Source organism: Condylura cristata, unplaced genomic scaffold (genome assembly GCF_000260355.1).
Source record: "Condylura cristata isolate star-nosed mole 26May11 unplaced genomic scaffold, ConCri1.0 scaffold00007, whole genome shotgun sequence".
Taxonomy (NCBI): Eukaryota; Metazoa; Chordata; class Mammalia; order Eulipotyphla; family Talpidae; genus Condylura; species Condylura cristata.
The window spans coordinates 61,240,139-61,260,569 of record NW_004567108.1 but is presented as its reverse complement, the minus strand read 5'-3'; the positions used below and the strand labels follow the sequence as shown (position 1 = coordinate 61,260,569).

General features: G+C 33.2%; 1 protein-coding gene across 1 annotated transcript in view; it reads right to left on the bottom strand.

Moving 5' to 3' along the window:
• FER (fer (fps/fes related) tyrosine kinase) overlaps nt 1-20,431 on the bottom strand; it is a 382,708-nt gene that overhangs the window by 67,606 nt on the left and 294,671 nt on the right. The window lies entirely within an intron of this gene.

Genomic DNA, 20,431 nt, shown 5'->3' with positions numbered 1-20,431 from the left:
GTAGTGCACAGAAGAAATAATATTGAAGCCTTCCCAGTGGAAAACTAACTATTCTTGAGCATCAAAATTAGGGGGAAAATATCACTGAATTTTCATTAAATAATATATGCTTCATGTTGAATATCAAACTTTATGTTAAGCAAACATAATTTAAATGATACTTATTATGTTATGAAATATTTAATCATGCTTTTAATTATTTTTAAAATATGGGGGTAGCTCTATGTTTTTTATTATAAAGTGATGTCCCTTCTGTATCACTTTGAAAATAGATAATTACAAATATAAAAATAAGCCCTATCCACAATTAATACAGTCCTTCACAATTAATACATATCCTTCTAAAATACTTATGCATAAATGTGGAAAAAATTATTTTTATAAGAATTGGATCATACTTTACCTGTTATTCAGTATGGTGATTATGTTTACCAATAAGAAAATAAGGATTCCCTATTTGTTGAGGTTTAGGATGTTTCTCAAAATTTACTATATTTGAAGTGATATGACAGACAATTGAAACTAAAATTTGACATCTCTTACTATGATTACAAGACTACTATTTTACAATTAAGAAATCTTCAACTTTATCTGGTTAATAAACATCTCACAAAGGTTTAACAAAGATTTTGTCATCAATAATTAGATAACAAATAATTGGAACATATGTTTTCTGTCTACGCTTAGTTTGAAGACTTAATTTTTTATTTAAGCAAACAAGAACTGGAATGTAGGCCAGAGTTGTGCTGGGTGAGAGGATTCACCAGAGACAGAGTGGGGAGTAGAATAGCAGACTGACTTAAATACTCTGTTGAGGGGAGCAGTGGGTGAGACAGGAGAGGCCTGCTGTGCCACATGAGTTAGCTGCCTGGCCAGGGCTTAAATGACTTTAACTCATGAACTCATGCTGTAGAATGTGGTGACAGCTTGATAGTGCTGAGACTTTAGCCCCTGTACCATGAGGGGCTAACGTCCATGCCCTGTCCATGCTGATTTTGATCTAAACTTAACCTCAACATGATCTAAGTTGATCTAAACTTAACCTCAACCGACCCCAAGCTTGGTTAGGACACTTATATTTCGTAGAACAATTAAATGCTAAATCAGAGACAAAAAATTTCTAGTTTATAGCTTTCAATAAAAGGGGGGGAATTATAGTCAAACAAAGATGAAGCAATGGTGGAAAAAAATAAATTGCCTCAAAAAAAACCCTACAATTTCTTCCTGTGGACAATAACCTGTGATAAAACTGTGCTATATAAATTATAACATGATTAAAACTTTATAGCAACAATGAATGCATGAATAGCATATTTGCTTTAGAGTCACCAAATATTAGTATACATAGAGTATACTCAAGAAAAATAACCAAAAGATTGCTATCATGCATGAATTATTTTCAGTACCTTCAGCATTTAGCAAGCACCTTTCACAGCAGGGGTTCATTTTTTCAATGAATGGTGAATGATTCTAAAATTTCATTGGCTAGCTTTTATAAACTCTAAGTATAGATCAAATACTGAAAATGACAAGAGAAAAACAGTATATAAATTAGAACAACATGGTACAAATTATAATAACTAAAATTTAGAGAATGCGTGTGTTCATTTTAGAGTCCACTTCTGGAAGTTTTGGCTGATTTTGGTTCCCTAGTGAAGTGTAAAAATTAAGTGTGAACATAAAAATATGGAGGATATTTTCATGTTTTATAAGCCCTAATACAGCTAAGGAGGAATATCATATAAGAGTTATCTCTAAAAATAAAAATGTAACAGAGCTGTGGCATTCTTTGTATAGATTAACAATAATTTATTCTCAACCCTGGTAAGAAAAGCACACACTTAGCCATACATAAACAAATATACTTTCATCTCTTCCAAATACAGATAATCTTCATGATCATGTTATCTCCCTTATCAGGTGAGTATTAAATAATATATATTTTGTGTTATTTGTAATGACACTTAATACATATGTGAGAGGAAGCATCATTTGCCAAAGGTAATTATATTGAAAGATAATCCATGATTAGTTGGAAATACATATATGCCAACAACTATTTAAAACACTATAAAAAGCAATCTTGTAACTCCTCCAAAGAAATAATGGAACAGTTATTAATAGGTTTCCATGTATTGAAAGTGTGTGATTTCCTGAAAGGGTAATATAGAGGTTATTAAGGTATTTTCTTCCTGGTGGACAATCTGGTGAAGTTTCAAAAAGAGCTTAGAAAACTGTCCCCACACTTCAATGCTCACATCATTAATTCTTTCAGTTCTTAGCAAAATCTATAGACTTCTGACTTCCAATTACATATAATCTATTACTACATCTTATTTACTTCCACTTGAGCATTGGTAAAAACTACTGTGTATTTACTATGTATTTCAATTTATTTATGCATGCATATACAGAAGAGGTATGCTGAGCAATGTGGGTCAACTCCCCAGCTAGTGGTCAAACTCAGGCCACAAAGGTGATAAGCCACCAGGGAGGGCCCCTATGTATTTCTTTTCTTGATTTTTAGCTGCCTCTCCCATCTGATTACATAGTATATAATTATAAGAAATGAGATGGCCATTACCTAGTGCAATACTTGGCACAAGGTAAACAATCTAGTAAGTAACTGAAAAACAAAAAAGTAGAGATTGGATCTTGGGAGGTTTGCCTCTCTTCACAGTGTGATTCAAAGTTGTGAGAAATGCTACAGACAGTAAATTCTTATTCATTATTTAACCCCTGTGTTGAAAGTTAAAAAGTCCTATCATTGTTTTGAGTTACAAAATTTTCCTAGTGTTCAGGATTGCATTTTGATATACTTAACCATGATCTATGATTGCAAACTCCCTGTCCCCAAGCACCTATATAAAGTCTGCATTGATAGTGGGTGAAGTAAGTAAGTAGAGAATAAAAGTAAGGGAGTATTGCTGCTATTTTTCTAGCTCATACAAGGGCAAAGGAGGTTATACTGCTTCAGATACAGCAATCATAGGCATCACAGGCCCCTACTCCTGTGTGTACATAAAATGGGGCTCTGATGACGAGCTGCCAGGGTACAAGGGAATATGAAAAAATGTGCCCTGTGGACCTCAGCTATCTTAGACCACACTGAGGAAATTTAAAGGTATCTTTCTACATTTTAAAGGTAAGAACAGAAATTATTTCCAATCACATAAATGTAGTTATCCATAGAGAATGCAATAAAGGTCAAGCAGTGTCTCAGACTCAAATTATGGTTCTGGAATTGAGCCAACTCCTAACTGCATCAAGAGGGAAAGATAACTACACATAGGAGGCTCTGAGCACTAAGAAATGAATAAACCATTTAGGATATAGCAGTTTCAGCCCTCATTGTTTCATTCTTTCTGACAATTCAGGAGAAAAAGGAAACCAAGATTTTTGATCTCCCCAAAAATTCCACTTTAAGAACAAGAATTAAAAGACAACATGTGATGCTGTTACTCTGAAAATCCAACCTCTCAAGCAGTCAGGACTTCCTTGACAATTTATAGTGTAACACAGGAATATTATGTGTTATAATTATATGAAGAGATTAAAAAGTTCAGTTCTTGGCCCTCCCTGGTGGCGCAGCGGGTTAAAGCACAGCACTGAGAATCTAAAAGCCGCTTCCGCATGAGTTCTATTCCCGCCTGCCCCGGAGTTGACCACATGGCGTGGCAGACCTCTCCTGACCCGCCCGCTGCTCCCCTCAGCAGTGTACTTCGTCGATCTGCCTGTTCTGCTCCCTGCTCTGTCTGGTGAAGACTCTCACCGCCTCTGAACCTCTGGCCTGTACCCAGTTCTGTATGCACAAATAAATAAATCTTGAAAAAAAAAATTCAGTTCTTATAACCTACTAATTTAACATTTCAGAAACAATGCCACTATTACTAATACTAACTCACATTCATGGACTGATTAAAATGCTCTAGGCACTGTATTAAACAACAACCTTATGAAAATTTCATAAATACTACCATTACTCTAACTTTACAGACTGTCTTATATGTGAGTTTTGGGGGTGTGGGGAATGGTCTGAAACTACGTTACTTGAAGAAGATCTGATTGTAGTAGGAGGTGATACTGAATTTAATTGCAGATGTCTTAAAGGTCTTTGAATATAATGTGTTCTTAAGAAAAATTTAGTAAACATAAAATTTGGATAAAATAATTTATATAAATGTGTAAGATGTGTAAATCACAATTCTCATTACTATGACCTCTCTCTCTCAGACACACACACACACACACACACAGCCTTTTAAACAGAGCCTGGAAAACTGTCCCTCATCCCCTCCATGTGTGCAATGTTAACACCTTCAGTTCTCACCAAATTTTAGAGGAAAACAAAATACATAACTACCCAAGAAATTATTCACAAATCATTTAAATTTATCATGTTACATGAGAGATTCTTGCATTTAAAATAAAAGTGCAGCCAACACTTTATCCACTCAAGTGTCTTGAGAACACTAAATTTACTGAAAGAAAAAAATATTTGATTTAAGAATTCCCCTACTAATTATCCATCAAACTCTTTTTTGAAAGAATAAATCACATTTCTAATCTTATATTTTCTTCCTATTAAGTGTTTTTCTTCCACAAGATTTTAACTAATTGATTCAGTCAATAATTTTGAGATCTCAATATAAGGCTATCTTCTACCAGAGAAGGTAGCAAAGTAACCCACAAAGACACGTATCTCTAAAAAATGGGAAGCAATACCTTTCAAATAATGGGTGTTATTTTTCTAAGAACTGATGCTAAGCTTAATAAAAGGGAAGAGGATTCACACAGAAGTTTTACTAGTAAAAATTTCTTCTACCTCACCAGTACACAAAGTATTCATTTTCTGTATGAACCACTGGCCTTAGTACAAGTCTCTGAATGGAAAACATATTATTAATGACTCTAACTCATTCTTTCCCTGGCAACACTTCAAATCGATTTTATAATAAGGGGGAAAAAAACCAAAACTGCCAAGCAAATAATTTTATGTTTCTTTGTAATGTTTCTGGCCAACTTCACTGCTAATAGGTAATCAGATATTGTTAAGACGTTCTTTAGCTTAAAAGACATTATGTTAAGATGTTCTTTAGCTAAAAAGAGCAATAACAACAGGTAAATTTATTTTCTATTGTTTAGTAGTTACTAATATTAAAACTAAAGTTAACTTTCTACAGAGCCACAAAATGATTATTCATTTCTTATTTTGAAAAGCAAATGTGAATGCAATGCTTTTAAATGGAGAAAATATTTAAAATGTGTTTTTCATAAGTTAAGAACAATGTCATATACATTTGTGTATGTTAGGATAAATATTCATTTCACACAGGCATATAATACTATGATTTTCATTTCAACAAAATATTATATAATACTATTTTAAATAACTACATAAAAATATAAATAAATATATGTATATAAATATATATTATTTATTATATAATAATTATTATGTAATATATATATTTATCCAAACAGTTGGTAGAAAATTAGTTTATGCAAGTTCCTTGCTAAATGACAGAGAGACAGCACTTTAATTAAATTTCACTACTGAGGGAAGAGATTAGGATAATATAGAATTAATCATAATAAGAATTCAGTCATTTGAAAATTTTACTCCAAGCAACCAGACTTTAGTTGACCACCACTGATACTTAAAATACACAAAATGGTAGATATTCATGTACTCCCCAATGCCATATGACATATAACAGCCTGATATTGTTTTGTTAGACATGAAATTGTAGGGTGGATAGTATTAAAAATCACAGATGAGTCACTGTTGTAGTTCATGACACTACTGACCCACAGAACCTAACAGAAAGATCTCAGAGACTATATAGAAATGACTCAACATGTAATAATAGACCTTTACTCTTCTAGATTGTTATTCTGTAGGGAAGAAAACCTTTCCAAAACTTTCTAAAACTGTATGTTTATAAGCCTAGAGAATTAACATCCTATAACTCAGAAAAAATATCAGTAATCCCAAATGACAGATGAAATAGAAACCTAAAATTTGGACAAACTATATTACAATAGGTTCTTGTTCAAGAGTTGTTAACATGCATATTGATAGAAAATAGTGAAATGTATCACACACCTAGATATTCCATTCATCTTCTGTTCTCTGACATTTTTAAAAAACATCACATCCATTTTTCAAATTATTCATTTTGCTTTAATCCTTACTCTGAGCTGCTTGAATAATATTCATTCATACAAGAAAAATAATACCAAACAATATTAGTGTTAAAAATGTCATTTGTTTTCACTCAAAGTATGTTTGTCTTTACTTAGAGTGACATTCCAAAGGCAAAATGCAAGGCAAATTTTTTGTGTATGAAGATAGGATGAATCAGTAACAGTTACTTTGAAAGATGACTAAGAGTAACATTTTAAACAAATAACTTGACACAGATTTGATTTAACTCATCAAGTATGTTAGAAGAGGAATAGTTATTCATTTCTTAATATTTTACATAACAAACACATTACTAAATTATACTTGCAAGTAGTTATAAGGTAACCTATTGACACTTACTTTGTTTTGGATCATCTGACAGAGCACTTACTTTAGTAAAAAGGGAAAAGAAAAATTCTATAAAGCAAAAGAATACTGAAAGCTTTACCAAGACTAAAATAATTCCATTACATCTGATACCTGGATCTGCAGTATTACATGGTTGTTAAAATCTATCAGTAAACAAAACTAGCAAAAACCATAGTGCACATTTCCATTTCTCTAATGTATATTAAACATTTTTTAGAATGTAAGCATTCAATAAGCATTCTGGTATCTTCATGATATCAGAATCATTAGTCTGAGGTGGCCAGTGGGAGTGCAGATAAAATCCAGATCACACAGGGGGCCTCCCAGGTGGCATAAGTGGTTAAATCACACATTATGAAGCTACCCACTGCCACTGCAGCATGAGTTTGATCCTGGTGGTGGGGAGCCAACCCACATGGCACAGCAGACCTCTCCTCTCACCTGCTGCTCCCTCAGCAGTGTATTTCAGTCTGCCTGTTCTGCTCCCCACTCTTTCTCTGGTGAATCATCTTACCCCTTTCACCTATGGACTGGACCCCAGTTCGTGCATACATAAATAATTAAATTAATACTTTTAACAATCCAGCTCACTTTTCGGAATGCAAATGAGTATAACCACTATGGAAAACTGGAAGTTCCTCAAACTGCTAAGCATGAAGCTTCCATATGATGTAGCAATACCACTCAGGATAGATACCACTTTTAGGTATCTACCCAAAAGACAAAAAAACACTAATTCAAAAAGATATCTGCACCCTCCCATGTTTATTGCTGCTATATTTACAACTGGAAAGACATGGAAACAGCCCAAATGCCCAAAAGTGGATGACTGGATTAAAAAGATGTGGTACATATACACAATGGAATATTACTCAGCAACCAAAAACAAAAACAAAGACAAACAAAAAAAAACACCACATGCCTTTTGCAGCAACATGGGTGGAGCTGGAAAAGATCATGCTCAGTGAAATAAGCCAGAAAGAAAAGGAAAAATACCAGAGTATAAAAATAGCAGGAGTATAATGGGCCAGGTGAGAAAATAATAGTAATAATGAACAGCTATATACCAGATACATTTTATGGGGGTGGAGTGGAGAATAGGATCAAAAACAGTACAGGGAGGGAAATGCACTGGACTATGGTGATGGCACATGGGTGATTTGGTGATGGGAAACCCACGGGAACTACAACTGAGATGAAAAATGCACAAAATGATGAAAAATAAACTAATATATTATTAAAAAAAAAATCCAGCTCACAAAGGCACCAGACACATATTGTCTTATTTATTTGACCTGTTGAAAAGGAGTGTTTACCCAGGAAGGGGTGTTTATCCAATTCAAATGACTATCTGATTTTTTTCTGTATTTTGTTCTTTTTATATGAATTCATCTTTGAATTCATCATCTTCCATGTTATGCTCTGAGTACATGTATGTCATATATTCATATATAAGTAAAACTCTTAAAATGGATTTTCTATTCATTTTAGAATTCTCTACCAGACATAACAGTACATATCTTGAGAAGTAAACCACCACAAGATAGTTTGAACAAGGAAGGAGAAGGGGTAGGAAGACAAATAATTTATAGTAATATTTTAAGGTTATTTTTATAATTTTGAGTTACAAAGATAAATTATTTAATTACAACATGCAGGAATAAAAAATACCCCCAAACTGCAAAATGTCCCTAGAAAGCTAAAAGTCATATATGTGATAAAATGAGACAAAATCTGTATGGTAAGTACTAACAATAAGTTACTTTAAAAAAATTATGAAAGTATCTTGTATTTTTCTAATTTTAGGCTGAAAAACACAAGGAGATGCAAAACTATTTTGACAAAATTAGGAAAATTTCTGTATACAATTAAAATAAATTTTCTTTTTCATTAGTCAGTTGTCATTACTTGTAAGACCATAAAGGTATCAAGGATGATATAATGTATTTTAATAAAAATTTTCAAAAAAGTATTTGAAGTGCAAAAATGTTAATAAATATCCTAAAATTATTTTTGTCATTAGATTAACTTTACTAGAAATGATAAATATTAAATATTACCACCATAAGTTAAAAATAATTTGTGCTTGTTAGTTTAACAATCTAGAGGCAAAATGAATTATTAGTTTTAAAATATATACAGATAGAATTCAATAAATCACAGATATATTCTACCCTGTTCTTACATTCAAATATTTTTCTCATTGACTCATGAAAAATTCAGTTTCAATGAATCTCCCCTATCGTTTATTCACTCAATGTTCTTCATCATTTCCATATTATATTCAGGTCAGACCTTTCTCTGGAGTTCTAGGTCTAAATCATCAGCTACAAATACAAAAGCTTCACAAATATTTTATAGGCACTTAAAATTCAGGATGCCCTGAAGAAATTCATCATTTTAATCAAATACTCTCTCCCCCAGAACCCCCCGCCAACCTGCTCCTTTCTCAGTATTTTCTGAGTTAACTAGAGACCAATTATTTAGCAATATATACCAGAGACCTCTTGGAATATATCTTGATACTGCCTTTCTCCCCCAAAGCATGCCTACCCTGGATCTCCCTCATTTCTCCACTCTAGCCATAGTAACCTAATGATCTGGACAAAACTTGGATTTGATTCTCACTTAAAAATCCTACAGTGAAATGCCACAATAAGATACTATCTTACACTAGTGAGAAAAGCACATATTTAAAAAACTAGCAACAACAAATGTTGGCAAATGTTGTAAAAAAGGAACTCGCCTACACTGTTGATGGGACGCAAACTAGTTCAACCACAATGCAAAGCTGAATGGAAGTTTCTCATTCTACTAAAACTGGAGCTATTATATGACTCAGAAATTCCACTCCTAGGGATGTACCCAAAGGACACAAAATCATTAATACAAAAAAAAAATACATGCACCCCTATTTTTATTGCAGCACTATTTATAATAATTAAGATATGGAATCAACGCAAGTGCATAAAAATAGATGACTGGATCAAGAAGATGTGGTATATACATACAATGGACTATTACTCAGTGATCAAAAAGATAAACTAACGCCATTCACAGCAACATGAATGGAGCTAGAGGGGATTATGCTCAGTGAAATAAGTGAGTAGGAAAAGGAAAAATACTGGATACTTTACTTACAGGAGGAATATAGATGATCTAGGAAAAAAAATAAACAGACAACTAACTATACATCAGTGATATTCTGCAGGGAGGTGGTAAGAAAGGGATCAAATGGAGTGCAGGAAAAGCACAGGGACTATGGAGATTGTACATAGGTGAAGTGATGGTGGGAAATCTCTGGAGACTACCTCTGAGAAAAGAAAGCAAACATACAAAAATGAACAATGATGTAAAAATATACAACTAAATAAATTATATATTAAAAATATATACAATGGCTTCCCATTGATATCAGGGTTGAGACAATTCTTCGGAGCTCAACTTATCTTCAACAGAGTCTTGTCTCTGCTACCTGGTTGCATCTCAAGTAATGTATTCAGCTCACTCAAACTTGATTATCTTTTATTGCCCTTACAGACCTTTTTCTTTATATCTCTGTTACTCTGTCTTGTAAGTGATCTCTCTTTTCTTCTTTTTTTCCCTTAGTTACTTCTTACTTTTCTATTTAACTCTTAATTTATTTAGAGATGAGTTTTCCAGGATCTTATGATGAGGTCATAAATATGGTAAAAGACAAGTCAAGAAATCCTAAGGGAATTAAGATTATTTCTAATATAGTTGGATACAAAAACAGAACAAATTACCCCTGTATTTTTTGGTTGACTCTTAAAACTTAGACAACTATATACCATGTTTTTCTTCCTTCTATGAAAGCCCTCCAGAAACCCCACCATTATTTCCTTTCCACTTCTCTATCATGCACTATTTATATCAAGTTATCAAAATATTTTTTATCTTTAACTTATATCTCTCATTTTTTGTAGACAGTAGGCAGCATGGATGAACAGGAACTTTTACAAAGAAAGCATTCAATATATACTTTTGATTGATTTATTCTGTAGGATGTACAGTGCTTTAGAAACTTTAAATAAATGATAAATTTCACAATCAAGTTTATGTAATATCATAAAGAAAAATAAGAAAATCTACATATCTGTTTCTACTTAAGCACAAATTTGATGTAAATATAATTTTATTTCCTTCACATGATATATTTTGACAAAAAATAAAGCTGAAATTTTTATAAAGACTCAGTGTGATAAAACTAATTTTTGAATTACATACCAATTACATTTTCATTTGATTAGAAAGCAGTTTGCAGATTGCTTATACATAATACCATATAGTCTCACCTTGATTTTTTAAAAGACCTCAAATAGCATGTAATTGCTTTAATTTTATATCTTAATTAACTCATATAAATAAATAGAGGTCTAATTTTAAAGAGGCACCATGAACATTTTAACACTGAAGGGAAAATATTGTTGAGAACTGAAGTACTTGTTCTATATAAAATGGTAAAGAAATAAATACTTTGGCACTGTTCTGTCCATAACAGTCACATTCTCGTGTTATTTCTATAATGAACAGACAGAATGGTGGCAAGGCAGAAGGAGCCTAGCAAGCACTGTCAATACATAATAACACATCTGTTGTTTATCACCAATTATTTCTAAGTACTTTTTAAAATTAATACTTTCTAACATGTTGTAAACTATTGCTATTTTCTTAATCCCTAAGTCATTATCTAAGATAACATAGCATCACTATAACAAATAACTAGTGTTTAATAAAAACTAGATTGAAACAGGGTATTTACCTTTTGGAGGATGGCAGTATTACAAGAAGAGCACTGATAGTCTCTTGCTCAAGTAATTAAAAAAAAAATTGACTGTAAGCATCCTAAGTCCTTCAGACTGACAACAGGAAAAAAAATTGTCTGCATAATGCAACAGTTTCATCAGATATAATTACTTCTTAATTTTGCATTAATATAAGGAAATAAATCAGTAAAATAATATAAGATTAACATTCATCATTGAAAAATGCATAGATAATGTTTTTTTTTTTTTTTAAGATTTATACATATAGAGCTGGGGTACAGGCCAGAGATGCGGAACCAGAGACAGAGAGGGGAGCAGAACAGGCAGATCGACGAAGTACACTGCTGAGGGGAGCAGAGGGCAGGTCAGGAGAGGTTTGCGGCACCAGGTGGTCACCTCCTGGGCAGGAGGGAATCGAACTCATGCAGAAGTGGCTTAAGCTTCTTAGTGCTGTGCTTTAACCCACTGCGCCACCAGGGAGGGCGCGATAATGCTATTTTTTATAGACTAGTTATTCAATGGTATTCAATAAGCATGTTGAACAGCAGATGAAGGACCTGCTTCATTTATTTATTATAATTTATTCATCTACTCATTCAAATGTCAGATATTTGTCAAACTCCTACTATATGAAAAGTATCCTCTGAGCATGGTCACAGAAAATCTGTACTACTTTAGTCTGCATAAAATAAAGCTAAAACTGTACAATAAAGATAAGATCTCCATTCAAAGGCAAATTTAAAGACAGAAATAGACAGGTGCTTATTTTCTCTAATATTAAACTATATGTTCGAAAAATATAGAAATGGTATCAATCCACAAGAAGTGGATTATGACTGTACTAGAAAATAAACAGTAACCATTTCTTTGTTATCTTAGAAAAGTTGTTAGTATTTGTTACAACAGAGCTCATTTATAACACACAATGTTAGTCTGAGTGGCCTCTGGTACATTAAATAATAGCAAGTTAATGATATCTTTCATTTAACTTAGTTCCACAGATATTAATTTTCTGAGTCAGATATGATCTATTGACATTGTTTACACCACAATGTTACTATCTCCATTAGGAAATAATTAATTGTGTTTATCTAGAAATCACAAAACCAGAGATCCCAAGTAGAAAATATGAACCTCTACAAATTATGCATACATTTAATTTTACTTATGTTTATATATCACTGAGTCTATGAACTATGATACTAATTTCAGGGTATACTTCTTAAAGAGATATTACAAAGTAAGAAACCAGTTTTAATAGAAAAAAATGCAGAAGAGAGCTTGTGTGCCATTTATCTCTAGGTCACTTTCTTTAATTTCTTACATTACAAACCCTGTAATGCTTATTAGTAAATGCAAACATCTACAGGACTCTCTGTCCAGTCTATACTAGCTCTGCAAGGTTCTCAACATGAAGTGGCTCCCAGTAAAAAGAAAGTCATGTGCTATTATTTTATTTTACTCCTTGTAGTTTAAAACATTATATTGGAATGATTAGAATTATAGAAATGAAAACATTGGAGAGTTCCTTAGGGTTACCTACATTTATGAGGAAAATACCACAGGAAACCATTTGTGGAAGTCTCTGAGAATATGAAGCCATCTTTCACTCTTTCTCCTATATGCATTATCTGATATATCAGCAAATCCAGATGGCTCTACTATATACACACAACTAGAACTAGACCACTTACATGATTTCTACCACCACTACTGCCTCTCTTTAACATCACGGTTAATAGCTTTGTAATTAACCTTTTCTTGCTTCTTCAAAAATTCTAACTGATGCCTCAAAAATCTGGGACAGCTCAAATGAGTCTTCAATAGTCCCCATCAGGGGTAAACTAAAAGTCAAAGGTCATTCAATGACTTAAAAGAACTTCATGACCTGGCCTCATAATTATTTAACTTAATTTTCTATTTGCCTTAATACTCAGCATAGTCCTATATCAGGGTCTTTTTGTACATGCTATACCATTGTTAGAAAGGTTCTTGCTGATGTTCCTTTACCTCTCTGGTCTCCTGTTACCACTCTCTAGACACAACCCCTCCCCAACCCTCATTCCCTTTATCTTGGTAGCTTTACACTGTGGAACTATGCGAGAATGAATCATCTCAGGAACATATGGAGATAAGATCCTATGAAGAATTTTCCTACCAGTATAATGTAGCATTCTCTAAATCATCAACTAAAAAATGGTTTTAAGTTTTGTTTCACAACAGAGATATTCACAGGATAGGGTCCTAATTACAGAAGGGAAGAAATTGGAAAATTTGTCTTGTGACTTTATCTCATAGTTTCACCAGGTTTGCCATCAATTTGATTAGGCTTGAACCTGCCTCTTTTTAGCTATAAGATATTTGACAAGGAACACCTTTTAAATGGCTCAATGTTTTTTTGCCCTTAAATGGTGATAAATGGCACTCTACTCACAGAAATATGAGGATTAAACATGATAATGAATGTATTTGCTAACTAGTTAGCACTCAGTGAATGTGTGGAATATTTGAGGCCCCCCCCTTAGTTTAGTTTATGTACCAGCCTCTGAGAGTTACCTCTCTTTTGCAACAATACCCTGCACTATCATATTACCTCTGCTATTGAAATAAAGAGCTAGACACTAATATAAATTGGACCCATCAAATATTTTTACTAAGAATTTGAAATTATACCTCAAAACTAATTAATTATCTGCAGATGCTGATCAGGCCTTGAAGATTATATTTACTCAAATGTCACCTGAATTCCCTTTTCAAACCAGGCAGAGGAATGCAATCTTTAGGACAAGGACAAATGAAAGGCAACATAAGAAGAACAAATAATGAAAGTGCAAGGAAACACAAAAGGAAGACAAAAAGAGCCTTGATCTGTGACTTCTGACTAATTCCTAATGCTGGTAACTCACAAGGCTGCCTTCCTGTCTTTGAATTCTGAGATAAATCTATTTTCTCATAATAAATCTATTGCTTGAGATAGTTTTATGTCATTTTTGCTTTTTGTCAAAAAACAGACCTTATGAGAAAAAATGGAACTATCACCATTTGTTTTTAATATGTAAGATCACTTTTGATATTCTGAACTGGAAATATACTTAAGAGTAATTAACTGAATATAAGTAAGAAGAAATACTGAAAAAAGTTTAAGACAATTTTTGACTGTTTCTATGTAAAACAAAGCCAGCCTGAATCAATCCATGAGGTAGTTTTAATGTAGTTCCAGACCCTCCATTCCTTCTCTTTTCCCATCATTCTGTTAACTGAATTTCTGAATAGATTTTTTTGTATATAGCATCTTTTCTACTCAGAATCATAAATCAAACTTATCTGTCCTCTGATACTTTACTCCAAATCCTTCACTTTGGTATTCTAAGAAGGCAGGTAGATATTCTGTACATTAACTCAATTCAATGTTAATTGATACTAACATAACAGAAATAGTTTTATTTCTGGAAAACATGTGAGAAATCAAAAACCACTTAATTTGAATGAATGAAACTAGCAATGGAAAATTCAGACACAGGATAAAGTACTAGCATAAATATCTCAGAAATATATTTTTGTCTATCTTTTGCATAGTTACATAGCACATGAAAATATCAGACTTCACTAGCTGAAAAGAAAAAGAGAAAGGTTAACCCAGAAAAGGCCCATATATTTTTGACACATTTAAAATTACTGAGCAGTAGCATCTACTGTAGCAAAATTAGCTTAGAAGCTAAAAATAAAAATACAGCTTAATATATTCAAAATTGTAATCAAATGTTGGAACAAGAAAATCAGTCATAAATGCTTAGTCAACTAACTGAGATTACCACATTTCTATGCTAATCCTATGTTTTTAATTAACAGACAAAGCAGGAGGGGGTATCTAAACCATGTGCACAAAAATTGAAAAAAAAAATCAAGTCCTAATTAAATGGAGAAGCAATAACAAAATACTGCTGCATTTCCTCTACTGTTCATTAAAAAACAACAAAAACACCTTGGCATGCCTTTCTAAAATTACAATTCACAGACTGGAGCATCCTCTTTTGTTTTGTGTATGATCATAATGAGAAGCTAAATATAAACTGAGTCATTACACCAAGTACCAGCTGATCTTCTACCTTAAATCTCCTAATTTTGGTCAGAAGTGGTATTTCTTAAAAAAGCATTAAGAGCTGAGTACAAAGATTCAACGTGTGGCCTCTAGCACCAAAATCTGGAACTACATCATGGACATGCTACTTGCTTTGTGATATGATCTTGACCAAGATAATTAACTACCTTAACCATTAAGTTTCCTCATATGTACAATGGCCCTACAACGGTATAATCTACTGTTGTTCTAAAGTGTCAGTCATCTGTATTTAAGTGTCAGGTACTATTCCATGTTTCTGGAGTTCAACAGTGAACAACACAGGAAAAAAAATCATGGTCTTCTGGAAGCTTACATTCTTATACATTGCCTCTAAAGCACTGAAGTCTAGTGCTTGGTATTACATAATTTTTCAATACGTGTTAGTTGCTACGATTACTAATATGTAAATGAGGGAAAGTAAAACACTGGTGCTGGAGTGACCAGGAGTGAGTCTGAATAAGGTCTGCAAGTAAACACACAAAGAACCCAAAGTTCATCATTGCACTTCAAATATTAATGTAAAATAGAAGTGGGAAGTTTACATTGACTTACAAAATAATTACAATGAAAATGCAGTCAATTACAAGAAATTGGAGTGAAAGATATCCATTTTAAGTTTTAAACAAAATAGTTTCAATTGGAAATCTAGGTTATCAAGAGAACTCTCTCCTGGAAGATAAACAAAATCACAATAACACTTTCTAAACGCAGGTATTTTTATTTATGTAATAATTTGTTTCATTTTGTAACAGTCAAACTTCTAAAGTATTGCTCTTCTCTTCATATAGTAATTGAAATAATAAAAAAAGATAAGAAAGAAAATTTGTCCCTCTAAATTTAGGACATAATTTTGGGGGGAGAGAACTAGAACTATTTTCAAGTACTAAATTCCAGTAACCTCTAATGTGAAAATGATAAAATTCATATAAAATTTAGAGCATATCTAAAAACTTCTGCTTTGACTTGTGGGATACAGACTTTGCAATTCATAGACATGCATATACTTTAGTAATATTTTTGGGAAGCCATGGATGGGAATAGATGCCTTTCTTTATTATTTGAAAAACTAAAGGAACTTTTGATTATGTTTTAGGTTTTTTTTTTTTAATTTTTAAAATACCTCCTTAGAAATTTGTCCAATGTGGAAAAACACTTTCACTGATATGAATACTATATACTTATAGAAAACATATGACAGATCTTGGGTATACATCTAAACTCTAAATCAAAATAAAACTTCACTGTACTCACTACTACCACCACAGAAATAGATCCACAGATGACACATAAGAACTTCACCTTTGTAAAAACATTCAACACAAAGAATGATTCATCTTTGTGAATCATGACCAAACAATGTCATGTTTTGGTGAGGCATGAAAATGGAAAAAAAAAATCATCCAAAAGAGCATTTATATAAATTTGAAATGGAAAAATAACAACAACCCTGTTTAGAGATTTTCAAGCTACTGGGTTATCATGATGAAGGGAAGCAAGGAAAAGTAGAACTTAAGAGTCAGTAGAAATCATTATAAGAACATTTTTTTTTGCTATAAAATTGCCAGTAAGCAAAACTCATATTAAAAAGGAAAGTATTTGTGAAAATAAAGACCAAAAGGAAATACTCTATGCCACTGAAAATAAATTTGAGATTTTATGTAATATTCATCAGTGTCCTGTCCAGGGGTTCTTATCACTGGACTTTGAGACTGAACCTTAAAAACTTCTCAAATATATAACATAGAGAGCCACTACTGTTGGGGTACCATTTAATAAGGTTAAAAACTAAGCCCCCACTCCTTGCCCATCAGGCACTTTTGGGAGGCTAGAGTAGATAAGGAAATTGATAAGGCTGCATTAGGGAAAAGCCTGAAGGACAGATCATCATGTGCAGAAAAAACAGGGCAGCTCTAGGAAGGCACACTTCCCAGTAGGTAACTGTTAGAAACTGGAGTCCCAAGTTAGAAAGTCTGCAAAAATAGAGTATAGAAGAGAGCCTGGAATTCTTTCTTTACAGAACTCTCCTGTCTGATCCCCTGCTCTCTTGCAGAGTACTTCAATAAATCCACATTTCCTGTTCTCCACTGTTCCTGGTGAGTTCTTTTGTGCCCACACCTGTGGCTTCATCCCGATATTTCTTCCCATTACAACTACCAATCACTGAAATTTGACACTGAAACCTATTTGTCTTATCTGTTCTATGTGACACTTGAACATGTTCAATCAATAAACCATTGCAGTAGGCAAATAACATATATATACAATCTGCCAGGTTATGTGTTCAGCAAGGATGAACTTGCTGAACTTGTGAATGTATGAAAATTATTACAGTGAAATGGAAAAAATATAATGACATGGTAAGGTGAGTGAGATAAATTAAAAAAAAAAAAAAACTAACTGCAATCTACAATTTAGAAAAGCCTCCGTTTTGATTAAAGAGGCACCTAAAATAATGCACATGCTCATTTGCAAAAATAAGAATCACTGCAAGTGCAGCCAGCAATTAAAACAATGGTTCCCTTGATAGTAATACATCAACATTAAAGAATATCACTGGAAATGATAAATTAATAAGAGTTTCAATAATGTGCATTTATTATGCTTTAAACTCATAGTTCAACATTATGAAAAAAGTTTGATACTAAAGAGTAAGTAGAGAATTTGATACCCATGATACATGAGCAATACAAATTAAAATTTTCTATAAATAACTAACAAAACCCTTAATTTTGCTTTCAATGATGTGTATTCTTTTCATGGGATTAGTGATAAGATCATACAATTCTTGTCCAGAATCAAAAGGCTTCTTATGACTTTAAAATATTATAATTATGATTCATATACAGTAACTTATACAGAAATATAATGAAAGTGGCTTAGTTTTAGCTACGTTTTTAGCCACTTTTAATGTTAGAAAAGTTATTATCTTTACTACTGAAATGTATTTAACAACACATATAATTGCTGAAACACACTTGAGATATAGGGTACAGTTTTAGTTTCAGAATCAAACTGAATCTAATGGAGACTTAAAGAGTAGAAATTTTGGGATGTACACTTTGCAAGGCCAGAAATTAGAGGTGGGATAGAAATTATTAACAGTCATTTAACTAGTTGCCAAAATGGAAAATCCTGAGGCACAGGAAATCTAGGTGTAGACTACCAAAAAAAAAAAAAAAAAAAAAAATCCTTCCAATGGAATGCTACAGAAATAGATTGTTGTCTCACAAAATAATGAAGCTCCGGCCCTCCCTGGTGGCGCAGTGAGTTAAAGCACAGCACTAAGAAGCTTAAGCCACTTCAGCATGAGTTCATCCCCGCCTGCCCTGGAGGAGATCCACATGGCGCGGCAGACCTCTCCTGACCTGCCCGCTGCTCCCCTCAGCAGTGTACTTCGTCGATCTGCCTGTTCTGCTCCGCACTCTGTCTCTGGTGAATTCTCTCAACCTCCACATCTCTGGCCTGTACCCCAGTACTGTATGAATAAATAAATCTTTAAAAAAAAAATAATAATGAAGCTCTTCTTCCTCCAAAAAGAACACTACATAAGAATAACTCCAGCTCTGGCAAAGGCAAATCATACTTCTTATACAAAGACTACCTGCCTGTGTTGATGCAGGCTTCTCTGTCAACAAGCCTTTCTCCTTTTCCTGATAAATGTATCCCTTTAAAATATAGCTGTTGTCTGACTCCATGCAAGTAACTTTTCCTTAGTACACCTGCCATGTGACATGGAAAGGGGAACTCTCTGGAAACTTCTTAGAGGTAACTCATTCATTGAATTCAACATTTGAAAATTATCATCTTACCTCATCACCATCTTATCAAATACTGAGTGAATTTTGTTGGATAATTAATTGAAAAATATACACTGAGATAAAATAAATGTATATTTTAGGTGAAGATAACTTTCTCCTCCTGTAATTATACATTATACAACCTCACCAGAATGTTAAGTCAAAGGCTACATAAAGAAACAAATCACACAGAAATATATCTTAACAGTTACACAAGCTTAATGTTCATCAATAGTCCAAATTGACAATGAACCCTGGCCCACATTAAAAAGTGTTATGCTTCATCAAGCCACTTCATATTATTTATATACATAAATATACTTATACTTAGCCAGAATTTACATGAATGCTGGAAGTAATTTTAAGTTGTATTGACATTTAGCCACAAAGAATATTTCCAGTTACAAGTGAAATAAAACCACAATTTATCAAGTATTAAGATCACGTCAGTGGACTTAATGCAATTAGGGAAAGTTTTCTAAAGTGTCCATTAAATAACTAATATGATAAACTCTATTATTCTTGTTAAATTCAATGTCATGAATTATTTTATAGATGCTTTCCATGACATTACACAAATTTCTTTTAAAAAAATAGTGAAGACAGTCTTACAAGACTAAATTGTGGTTCCAGGTTTCCTGACTCATTTACTGAAAGGTGGAGCTGAGAAGCAGGGATCAGTGAAGAAAGGGGCTTAGAGAAGACTATGGAGGAGACTTGAAGGAAGCACGCAGAGTAGAGACATGTGAAGAAGCAGCTGTGCTAGTTTCTTGAAATTGGACTTGCACCAGGGACTTGGGGACATAGACACTTGTAAGTGATATGGGTGAGAAACCCATAGGGAGGCCAACAAGGCAGTTTTTATCTTGAATTTTACTTTGATTTTGCTCCTTTTCTTCCAGATTTGTCTCGCCCCTTTCCTTTTCTACACCCGAAGGTGCCTTAGACTCGTGGCAAGTTTCCAGGCCTCAGTTGCCCTGGTATTTAGCTGGACATTAACCCACAGGAGATGGGTAACTTTGGGTCTTCACTGAGAAACTGTTATTTCTCTCTCCTCTCTCTCTATGCTTACACACTAATTAGTCTTGTTGTATTAAAGGTCTTACAAGCTAAGAAAATGCTTTGTCTTTATGCAGTGGCTATCAGAACCCACTAACAACATGCAAGT